The sequence below is a fragment of the Ambystoma mexicanum genome, chromosome 3p, assembly GCF_040938575.1.
Source record: "Ambystoma mexicanum isolate Mex_15411 chromosome 3p, UKY_AmexF1_1, whole genome shotgun sequence".
Classification (NCBI taxonomy): Eukaryota; Metazoa; Chordata; class Amphibia; order Caudata; family Ambystomatidae; genus Ambystoma; species Ambystoma mexicanum.
Window position 1 is genome coordinate 125,928,143 of NC_090925.1, and position 12,654 is coordinate 125,940,796.

A 12,654-nucleotide genomic window follows, 5' to 3' on the forward strand; every position below is an offset into this window, starting at 1 on the left:
CTGTTTATTCTTCGTACACAGAACTGTTTGGCAAGCTCCGTTTTTTGGATAGCTGCTTGTAGTTGGAGATCCCTTTCGACGGGTTCTCCTTTTCATGGCCTTTGTTTCTGGCTGATGCAGCTACGCATTGGCTTGTGTGTTGGCTCTGCCAGGCTTCAACTGCATCAGTAGGCTCTGTCCGGGTGTACAAAATGTTTGTGCTTAAGCCGGCTTTTGGACGGGTGGTTTCCCAATTCGTTCCTGAGGTCCAAGGTATCGTCTTGTCCCTTGTTCTACCCTCAAACTTCCCGTGTTAGGAGGGAGGCTTGTTTCTTATGCGCTGCTTGAGCTGCATTGATTTGGCAATTCAGAAACTGCCATGTTTGTGGCAATTTTGGCTTGTTGCGTGCTGTCCATGGTCTACCCCTGTTTGTTGGGTGGCATGTACAAGCCTTGCTGTGCCCCGTGTCAGGGTACTGGGTTGTATATGTAAACTTGTCTCATGGCTGGTTACACTGTTGTAGTGCTTGTGCAAGAAAACTTGATACGTGTGTGATTATTCTTGGTTTGAATATCAGATATGCACTTCCTCTGTCATTCTTGCTTTCCTTTTGTCTGTGAGGTGGCTTGCCACCTGCATGTTGTTACTGATCGACCCCTGGTCTAACTGTTGCGTTATTGGGCAACCCCCTAGCGCTTTTAGGTGAGGTTTTGTGTTGCCGCTACTGGGCATGCTTCCAGCTTTCTCAAATGGGGCGCACTGTAGCCAGTGTTACCCCCCCCTTGTGGTGTAGTTTGTGCGCTACTCTGTACATGGGGAATGTTGCTGCTAATTTTCCCTGTATAAAAACAGGGAAGACTGTTTTTTTGTGGATGGTTGCCCCTCACCAGCCTGCTCTGGGATGGTAGGGGCTACAGCTAATACTAACAATATTTGCATTTATGTACCATGCTGGGAATTGAACCTGTAACCAACAGGTTCTGTACTGCTATCCATGAGCGATCTACTCGCTGCGCTATCTGTTCGGGAATCAGGAATATGTTTGTCACCCGGTGGTAACTGATATGCTGCACCCTATATCAGGGTGTTATTCTGAGCTTTCGCCGTGTTTAATTTCTGAGAGACCTGGGTAGATGTTTACCTTTACTCTCTAAGATGCACCCATGGTAAGCTCGGTTTGCTGCTTGTGTTTCAACAATGGGGAGCTAAACATGCTTATGGATGACACCTATTTATGCTCGTGGGGGCGTGTGTTCTTTAATTCGCAAACTGTGTTTTTTGGCTAAGGAGCGAAAATACGCTTTTGTTCAATACAACTTTTTATGGCTTGTTGCTTTCCTCCCTGAATTTGAAGTATTAAACTTCTTATGACTTGCTGCTTTGCGTAGTGCGATGGGGTACACAAATTGTGCTGTCACGCAGGCTTGCTGCGCAGCCTGCCCGGGTTTGTATTCTGATCGATTGCTTTCTTCCCCCGTGTTTCATTATGCGGTATTGCTTAACATGGTGTCTTGTGGGTAGTAGGCCTCTCGCTTAGGGGTTCCTGCGGTTTTCGTTTGGGAGCCATTTGTCTTGTAAAAACTTTTTACTTTTGTACTTTAGGCAAACCTGAAATAGGTGGGTGCCTTAAATGCAGTGAAACTCTGTGAATTTTGATTGTCCCCTGTTTTGCAAAACTAGGCTGGCATCGAGTTCTGAGATTTATACCTCACTCTGAACCTTTGTCTGCCCTTGTCATGTGCATGACTAACCTCCCCACTGATGTGGTACTCGTGAAACTGCAAATACTTGTATTTTGCTTATTTGAAATTGCATTGTATCTATGCACGATATATCTTTGTTGTCTGAAAATGGACTAACAATCGTTTGCAAAATGCATGCCATAATAAAACGTTACTTTGCCCTTGTCCTGTGAATGCCTGATATCCTCTCTGATGTGGGACCCGTGGCTCTGCAATATTTGTCTTTTGTTCGTTCGAAATTGCTTTGTAAATAAGCGCGATATATCTTTGTGTCAGAAAATGAACTGAAACGTTTGCAAATGCGGTTTGTTTACTGTTGTGTTTTAAAGGAAAAAAAACCTGCTTTTGTTAAGTCTAGCCAAGTATGTGTTTCACCCATTGTATCCTTTAGCGTGTATCTGTAAAACATGCGTGATCAATGTCTGCACGTTGCTCCGTGAAATGCCTGGCCCTGCACTGGAATTGACTTTGTGTCCATACTTTAGAAAAACAGGTTAGTACTGCGGTTTGAAAAATGCCCCTTAGTTTTGTTTTATTTAGACAAACCCCCGTGTTTGTATCATCAAAGTACGTGCTTCAAACATTGTCTCTTTTAAAATGCACTTTGTAAACACGCGCGCCATGTCTGGTACGTTGCTCCGTGTCGGCTTGCTTCCAAAGGTAATGTTTACAAATTCCGTGGAGTTATTGGCTTGCTGCCTGTTGCCCACTTACTTGAAAGGGTGAATGGAACGCTGTCTGTGCTGGGCTCTGTTTGTTTTCTCGGCTGCTTCGCTCGTCCGCCGCGTGCTCTGACTGGAAGGCTCTTTTGGAATTCTGCTTTCCGCTCTCTCTCCTGGCTGATATTTCGAACAGGGCAATGTTCAAGTAAGCGGAAAAGACACAGCGGGTGCAGCGAACTTGGGGGGGAAAAAAGGGGGCCCAAGGTAGGGAAAGCCAAGGGAAGATGCTCAGTAAAGAGTAAACTTCACCAAGAGGTAAAAGAAGAAAGAGGTGGCAGACACTGAGTTAACAGTGTACTTCCTGACTGTTTGGGACCCCGTTCAGGGTCGACAAACAGTTTGTATTTTTGAGAGCTGTGCAGCTCTTTTTTATAAGTGTGGCAGTGGGGGCTGAAGCCCAACCCCCAGGCCGGCAGTAGCCGAATGTCTGACCCCCTGGGGGTCCGGGGGGAGCAGTGCATTGTGTTCTCCCTGCCTGATGCTGGTTTCCCTCTGGGTGCTCAGCACCCAGTTGCTTTATGGAAGGGTGAGGTGATGGTTCACACCTCACCCTTCGCTTGCTTTGTAGTGACAGAGACTGCGTGTCTCTGTGTGAGATAAGGAGAGGGGGTCAGGCTTGGGGGAAGTAGCTGCCCCTCTCCAGGGCCTGTTGGATGGTACCAGCAGTCACCCTGCCTCGCTTTGGGAGGCCCTGCAGCATTGCCCATAACAGAGTATTATTTTGGCTGTTAAAGCCACAAATAAACATGTATCCTTGAATCGGGTGGGAAGTTTTATATCTGGCGTCAAAGTGCGCTCTGAGCCAATCATTTTATCAAACTTAAATTGAGACAACAGGTTTGTGGTGAACTATGGAAGCAGATTGGCAGGTCTGAATTTTGTTTTGGGAAGGTGGCACAAAGTTCTGGACTGTGGGAATAAGATTTCTGTTTTGGGTAAATTGCAAGCTTGGTTTGTGGTGGTCGGTTATTGTAGCCAAGCCAGAACCCTCTGGTTTTCTCCCTCCCCCTATCAAGGGTAAGATTTGTGCTTTGGAGGGAGTTGTGTCCCAGTCACCTGCAATTGAAAGTGCGAGAATACAAGTACCAGAATCCTTAGAGACATCAATGTGAATTAACCTGAAACACCTGAAAAGGAAATGTAACTAGACACGCCTGAAAAGGAAAAGAAACACAGCCTCCCTGATGATTGATGGAGTCAAGAAAACGTTTGGAGGAGAAGACAATTTGTTGCTAGCAGCAGGAACCAGAGTGCGCGCCTTGTCTTCATTTTTTAAGCCAGAACCATATACCTGGTTCGGATCTGCCCATGAATTTTCGGACTCGCTAAATGCCAGAACAAGTTATGATAGTGCAAAAAGCAAGGTGGCTGCTACTTGCAAACCAAAACCATAAATTCAGTACATGTGGGGCATTTCTTTCATTAGTAATTTATTGTTTGTATGATGCTTGGTACCACAACTTTGTGTAAATTTTATTTTTACTCAACTTTCCAGTACTCGTTTTATTGACCATATAATATACTATGATGGAAGGCAGAGTCTCCACCACCACAGTCTCAATCTTGTTGCACACAGATTTTAGTTGGCCATATTACTAGCATTTTCTGTACTTTGTGTTTTCTTGTATGCTCTCTTAGAAGGCTAAAACTGTAAATTATAAGCGGAGTAATCCTTTTGTACTCTTCTCTGAAATTGGGTGCACCGGGCGGCGTGGTTTTTAAGCCGTAAATTGCTTTCCTGCAGCTGAAACGAATTCTGCGATTTGACCACTAGGTGGAGCTGTTTCCACAATGTTTATTAAGTGTTTAAAAGTGAAGGAGTAACTACATTCTCACGCAATAGTGGTCCACAGTGTGACAGAAAAGCAGGTTTCGCTCGCATTTAATTAATAAAGCACAGTGCAGTAGCACACACACACACACACACACCCACCCCCTCTCTCACCAGTGGACAAGATGAGCACTAACACTCTGGGCTTCCCTTGCGTGTAAGGAATCTGTCAGAAGCAGTGAGCCTTGCACCCTTCAGAGTCTGTAAATTAATGACCGAGGCAATAATAATAATCACAGTACTTAGAAGTTGCATGAACCCGTCCATAACATTAAATACGTGTCTGGATTACCTTTACTGGGACACGTTTTATTCCAGTTACAAACGTAACCATCATTTTTGTTTTGTCACACACAGTGCTTGGCACGTAAAATGATCAATACTTTTTAATGGGTATGCGCTGTGCGTGCAGCATTTCAATGCGCTTGTCCTCTTTTTGGTGCGATGAGCCCTTTTACTCGATGGGGTTCAAGCTGGATAGATTAGTTAACTGTATGGGGTCACGTGTCCGTAGCTGGCACCCGTTTTCCAGGTGAATGGACAGATGATCACAGGGCATTGTGTCTGGCAGCTGCTTTCAATCACAGGAGCCCCAGCTGACCATGAACAAAATGCCTGCAGATGTGTAATCACTGGGTCTGCAGCGGGAAAACCCGGAGACTCCACGCTCTTCCCCGGAGACGCGGAGAAGAACGTGAAAACCCTGAGTCTCCGGGATAAACCCGGAGGTTAGGCAGGTATGGTCCCCTGTCTGCATGATAGCTCTCGTGCAGCGCTGCACAACACACGTCAGGCACTGTCAGTTGGTATTGACTGGCGGGTGGCTGTCTGTCTTCTTCTCCAGCATTGGATCTTTCATGGATTCACATGCTTAGAATATTCCCCGTCGTCAGACTGGGACCCCTCGGTAACGTATATAGCCTTTTCCTATAGGAAAACTTTCGACACTTTTGTGTCCTATCTACGTCCTTTTAGGACCCGCCTACGCATGCTCCGCAGGCCGTCCCAGTATAAGAGGCCCGCCCCCGCGGTTCCCCTTCAGATTTCAACCGTCTCCAAAGCAGTGGGATCTCCTCGTGTTATCTTACTATTTTGTATTAGGTTGCCTTATTGGATTTCGAGTACGATATGTCCTCTGTATCAGGAAAAGCGCTGTTCCGTCCGTGCGCGACGTGCGGCTTAAAAAAGGTTTACGAGGGGGACGGACATATGGATTGTATATATTGCCTCCACCCTCACCATTCGGCGGATGCCTGCGAAATATGCAAGGGGTTTTCTCAAAAAACCCTCAAAGACCGGAACCGACGCCTGGTAACATGGCTGAATGAGGGTGCGGGAGCATACCCCCCCTCGGAGGTAGGCTCCACACAGTCGGCGAAAACATCACGCCGCGCGGCCTCGTCGGAACCACCGGCGAAGAAATCTAGACCGTCGGAAAAAGAGTCGTCTGGTACTCACTCCACTACAGACTCCTCGTCGAAGAAATCATCCATCAAAAAAGCATGAGAAGGAAAAGAAATCCTCCTCTGGCGATCATCACAGATCGACCACGAGTCGAGTAAAAGCGGGCACAGTGTGGAGAAGGCGGGACTGCCAAAACCACCGGCGCAGCCTGCGTCGTCGACGGCGACCCAGTCAACGGCCGCCTTCCCGCCACTAGCGCAAGGGGCATCCTCCGTCCCGTCGACAATGGCGTCGGCGAGAGCCTTGTCAACGGGGGTCCTACAGGAGGCCTGGCGGCCTGAAGTCTTCGATCCTACCCCCCAGAGGCTCTGCTACAAGAGCAAGCTATGTTGCTGTCCTCGGAGGACAAGTGCGAGAGAGTGGCTGGCCCAGCAGACCTGGGGCTACGAGCGGCTGGCAAGTCGTCGACGAGGCCGGTATCTGCCCCTCTCCTCAATCCTCAATCGGTTTTGTCGTTGGATATTCTGTCCTCGCTTCAGTCCTTGCTACGGTCATTGGACCAGCGACTTCCCCAGGCCAGCCTGCCACAGTCACCCGTCGACGAGCCGGGCCCGTCCCGTCAATCGCCGCACCCACGCACACCAATCTCAACACTGGCGCAGGAGGAAGGTGAGCTGCCAGATTCGGAGTCTGACAGGGGAGCCATGTCAGAGGTCTCTTTATCCCCCTCCAGGGATCCTACCTGGGAGTCAGAGGCGGAGTTAGAAAACCCCAGAAGCCCAGCTTACCCGTCCCCTCCAGACGACATTGCGTCATTCCATTCGATGATGGAGAAGGCATGTAAAGAATTTGGTCTGTCCCAGGAAGAACAGAAAAAGGATTGTTTTTTGTTCGACCACATGGGCAAGAGAAGGAGGTCGGTGTTCTCGATACCGATACTTGACCATGTATGGAAAGAGGGGTTGCAGACAATGAGACACCCATTCTCAGAACCAGCAGTGAAAGGACGCCTAGAAAATAAGTTTAAGGCTCCAGAGTCTACCCCCAAGTGTTTATCCTCTCAACCAACACCAGACTCGGTGGTGTCGGCGGCGGCAACGAGGAAGGCAAAGGCACAGCACAAGTGCACGACCCCACCCGAGAACGAAGCAAGACGCCAAGACGCCTTTGGCAAGAAAGTGCTCGCCGTGGGAGCGACCACAGTAAAGGCCGCAAACTCTCTGGCAATTGTGGCCAGATACGATAGGGAGATGTGGCACAGGCTGGCTCCGCTGCTTGATCATCTTCCGGAAGCTCAGAGGAAGGCGGCGATGCTACTGGTCCGAGAGGGTGAGGAAGCCTCAAATCACGCAATAAACATTGCGGTGGATCTTGCTGAGTCTGGCTTCAAGCAAGTTAACAATGGGGTCGTATTACGTCGACAGTCATGGCTGAAGTGTACCTACTTCAGACCAGAAGTACAATACAAGGTCTTAGATATGCCCTTTGAGGGAGACCTTCTTTTCGGTGAGAAGGTGGACGAGGCCCTAAAAGGGATGAAAGAAGATTCGGACACGGCACGTTCTTTGGGTGCCCTCCAGAGTGGCAGAAGCTACAAGTCTTTTCGCCCTTTTAGAGGAGCTTCAGGTAATTCAAGATTCTCTTCTGGAGACGGATCCTTTGCCAGATCGGCTTACACCCTCCCAGGGATACCGACGTGCCTCACAATCGGCTAACCGTCGACGAAACTTCCAGTCTTCCAGAAAACGACCATCATACCAATCGTCGGCGAGAGACAAGCAAACTAAAGATCAGCAGTGACGTCCCACAACCCGTTCTGGGGGCAAGAGTTTCAGCATATGTCGACGAATGGGAAAGGATAACGACGGACCAATGGGTGTTAGACACTATAAGACACGGACACTCTCTTCAATTCAAACGCAGCCCCCCGCAAATTCCACCTGCGTTCACCGCTCAGTCCCATATGAAGGCACTGCAACAAGAGGTTACACTCATGTTAGCGAAGGGAGTGATAGAATTAGTTCCAACATCACAGAGAGGCCAAGGAGTCTACTCAAGATACTTCGTCGTAAAAAAGCCGAATGGCAAATGGCGTCCCATTCTAGACTTACGCGAGCTCAACAAGTCCCTAAAGAGACTGAAATTCACGATGCTCACTCTACAGGAAGTGATCCGCGCAGTTCAAAAGGGAGATTTCCTGGCGTCCCTGGATCTACAGGACGCGTATTTCCATATTCCAATGTGTCGGAAACACAGGAAATTCCTACGTTTTGTAATAGGGCGAACCCATTACCAATTCACGGTTCTTCCTTTCGGGCTCAAAACCTCCCCCAGAACCTTCACAAAATGCCTGGCTCTAGTGGCTGCCTGGCTAAGAAAGCAAAGCCACCATGTATACCCTTACCTCGACGACTGGCTGGTAAGGGGATCCTCCCCAGCGTCGACCAACACAAGTCTGCAAGCCACCATGCAGCTTCTACAACGGCTAGGATTCGCCATAAACTTCGTGAAATCCTCTCTGCGGCCATCAAGAACCCTGGTATTCTTGGGGGCACAGTTCGGGACTCAGCTAGGGCTGGTGAAACCTTCTCTCGACAGGACCTCAAGACTCATTCAGCAGGCGGCCCGGCTACGGCGAAACACCAGGATCTCAGTGAGAAAGTATGTTTCGGTACTAGGGGCCATGGCATCCTGCATCCATCTGGTGAGAAACTGTCGACTTTTCATGAGGCCAGTCCAAGAATTCCTCGCAGACCGATGGACACAAGCTCAGGGATCGTGGTCGGACAGGATAACCGTCGACGACGACAAGCTACTTCGGACCCTTCAGTGGTGGCAGAGTCCCCACAATCTGAACAAAGGTGTGCCCCTACAGGAGCCGGAGTTCCAGAGCACCATAGTTACGGATGCATCCCTAACCGGATGGGGAGCGCACATGGGTGCTCTCCAAACGCAAGGTCGCTGGTCTCCAACGGAGTCACTCTTACACATAAACGTACTGGAACTCAGAGCGGTACGATGGGCCTTGAAGGTGTTCCTACCACACATCAAGAGGTCGCGAGTGCGAATACTGACCGACAATACAACAGCCATGTTTTATCTGAGGAAACAAGGAGGGACACGATCAAGGACTCTCTCCATAGAAGCCCAGAAAACATGGCATTGGGCATCGAAGCACGAAATCTCCCTCGTGGCTCATCACCGTCCAGGAGTGAGGAACTGCCAAGCCGACTCCCTCAGCAGAAACATGGCCCAGATACACGAGTGGGAAGTGGACACGGGTCACTTGAGAAAGTGTTCGAGAAATGGGGCCACCCCCCTCTGGACGCCTTCGCGACCAAAGAAAACAAGAAATGCGAGAAATTTGCAAGCAGATGGCCCCAAGAGGGGTCGGTGGGGGAGGCGTTCTCCTTCCCATGGACGGACATGTTCCTCTATGCTTTTCCCCTGTTTCCCCTCATACGGAAAACAATACAGTGGATATGCAGATACAATTGCCGGGTGATTCTAGTGACACCATACTGGCCGAGGCAACCGTGGTTCTCAGACCTCCTCCATCTATCGCTGGAACATCCCATAGCGTTTCCGAAAGTCCCGTACCTTCTATCCCGGGACAGAGGCACGGTGTGGCATCACGACCCGGACAGTCTCAACCTTACGGCCTGGCTCCTGACTTCTCGGAATTCGGGGCTTTAGACATTTCAGAGGAGTGCCAAGAAGTTCTACAGGCGGCTAGAGCCCCTACTAACAAATCCTACTTCTATAAGTGGCGGAGATTCTGTGAATGGTGTAGAAAACAGCGGGACCTACAACCATTGTTGGTGACGCCGGAACAAGTTCTACCTTACCTGCTCCTCTTAGCAAAAAAGGGATTGTCCCCCTCATCGATAAAGGTACACCTGGCAGCCATCTCGAGGTTCACAAGGAAGAGGCAGTCGTCTCCTCTATTCAGTGACAGACTGGTGAAACACTTCATGCGTGGTTTATTTCGAGTTTTTACCCCGGTGAAACGTTTTCCCCCGGCGTGGAGCCTCAACACAGTGTTGGCAGGCTTGATGAAACCGCCTTTCGAGCCTATGGCCACGTCCGACATGAAATTCATTTCGTGGAAGTTGGCATTCCTGATAGCTATCACATCAGCCAGACGTATCTCGGAGCTACAAGCGCTGGTCGTGGACCCGCCCTACCTAAGATTCTTTAAGGACAAGGTAGTCCTGGCAACTAACCCTACGTTCGTCCCTAAGGTTCCGACGGTATATCACAAACACTCATCCGTGGTTCTGCCTACTTTCTTCGCCACTCCATCCTCGGCAGCAGAAAAAACTCTTCATACCCTGGACGTTAAGAGGGCTCTGAAATTCTACCTACATCGCACACAGGACATCAGGGCTACTCGGCAACTGTTCGTCGCATATGGTCCGTCGACGAGAGGTAAAGCAATCTCGAAACAGGGATTGGCCAGATGGGTCTCGTCGACGATTGCTTTTTGTCACTCTAAGGCCGGAAGGCCACTGCAAAGACATCCTAGAGCCCATTCTACAAGGTCGATGTCATCCTCAACAGCGTTATGGGCCGGAATTCCGCTGACGGACATATGCCAAGCTGTGGCATAGTCAGTCCCCCACACGTTTACCCGCCACTACTGCCTTGCCAGGCAGCATGCGGATGAGGTGCAGATGGGAAGAGCTGTCCTGCGCCATCTGTTTCAGTAAGGTAAGCTCCACGCTGTGGAGAGTCTGTTTTCTACCTTTTGATGACAGTATACTTTATGTGGGAAATGTTGTATGAGTAAACTTATTCCTGCTGTACATATGTATTGTGTAGTATGGTGAGGGTACGTTACATTGCATTCTCACCACCGTCTCAAGGGTTACGGCTATACAATCTATTCTAAGCATGTGAATCCATGAAAGATCCAATGCTGGAGAAGGGAATAGTTTCTTACCTGTAACTCCATTTCTCCAGCATTGGTATCTTTCATGGATTCACATGCGCCCGCCAAACCTCCCCAGGACTGCAATGTATGTGATGGATAAGTTTAACCCTTCCTACTTTGGAGGGGCCGAAATCTGAAGGGGAACCGCGGGGGCGGGCCTCTTATACTGGGATGGCCTGCGGAGCATGCGTAGGCGGGTCCTAAAAGGACGTAGATAGGACACAAAAGTGTCGGAAGTTTTCCTATAGGAAAAGGCTATATATGTTACCGAGGGGTCCCAGTCTGACGACGGGGAATATTCTAAGCATGTGAATCCATGAAAGATACCAACGCTGGAGAAATGGAGTTACAGGTAAGAAACTATTCCCTTCTTGCTGATGGATAAAATCTATCAGCTGTGATTTTTGGATACCAAGGCTTGAGCCTCATTACTCCATCTTCTCGGGTTGAGTGTGTAGTCCTGGGTTAGGATACTTCTTGGTCTGTGTGGACGTCTGGCAGTAGGGCTGGTTTCACAGGGTCTTCACCGTGAAGCCTTCCTTCACGTTTGCTGTGTGGGGGTGAGGGGGGTTGCACCTTTTTCCATAGTATTTGCTTTTAAATGCGGTCTATTTATCTTGGTGACGGATACCATTTGACAGACCTGCTTTGCGCCCTGCGGCGGCCTCCTTACTCCAGTTTCTCTGGTTGTGCAGTCACGGGTGGGTTTGGCTTCTTTCTCTGTTGCTTTGCCTTGTCACGGGTGGGTTTGGCTTCTTTCTCTTTTGCTTTGCCTTGTTTATAAGCTGTGTGTGTTATAGAGCTTTAGGGAGACGCCTTGCACTGCAGGCTGCCTGTGCTGTTTACTGGATACCTGTGTAATCAGGTTTATCTGCTTCTGGGAATTTAACTGTTAAGGGTGTGGGTGTGTGTGTTTATGCCTGCAAATACAATTATATTGTTCTTTAGCGGCAACGGCCAGGTTTCCACCCTGACTGTTTTACTTTACAATGGTTATTGTGAAACCAGGGCGCTATTCCGTGAACGCCACAGCCCAGATGTTGGCCACTGCCAAGTAGCCGTTGCCCCTCGTCCTCACGAATCTTTAACCCGTTCTTTACTAAAACCGTCTGCCGGGAAGGCTCCGCTTTCAATCCACTGCACTATTGTCTGAAAAATCAGACGGTTTATTTTCGTTTTTCCACATGTCATTGGCTGCCTGCCAGCCGCGTGGCCCCTTGCTGCTGTTTGCATAGTAAATAGACGTTTCAAGTTTGGTAGAAAGGCTGCCATTGCCTGCGGGCGTGGGAGGGTTCATGTCTGCTCACCTGCTGCTTTTCTTGGAAGTCTGCCCATTGGCGAGGAACCGACGACTCCTTGACTCTGGGCCCTCACGCAACACCTCTAACCGACCCCAATTACCCCGGGTTAATGGATGCGGTTTAATGTGGTTGAAGGAGACGTGGTGCCGGCGTATCAGCTGTTTTTAATAACCTGCAGGTGCCTACAGAGAGACTAGTACTTTGCTCTTTATGGCAGGCGGTGACGCTCATGTTGTCTCGGTGCACGGTCTGTTCTCCACTGTCTGTGCTGTGTTTTCTGCACAGGGCGTTTCTCCTGACCTCCCTGTGTAGGCTGGAATCCTCGACCTTATTCCTGGTGGCAGGTGGGACTGTTTGTCATTCCTGCTAAACCTCTGTGATTAGGCCAGTTTCTGGGAAGACACTCTGTGCCTGCAATAGATTACTTCACACCAGTGCCGTGGCTGCCTTCCTGCACTGCCATCACAGCAGTGATAAGAGGGTGCCTCTGGTAGTTTTCTTTTTTTACACTGAACACCTCTTTGTTAATGTTTGCTGATAAGAAAAGGGAGAGGGGTGTTCCTATTTTGCTTCAGAAACCCTCATACACACTTCCGTGCCTTATTGCAAGAAACCTTTGCATGGCATTTTCTTGATGCTATATAGAAGTAAGATGCTAGTAGCCGGTGTCGCATCACAGCATCTTTTGATGGGCGTCTTGAAGTAAATTTCCAAAACCTGAAGGTCACTACTTTGCTT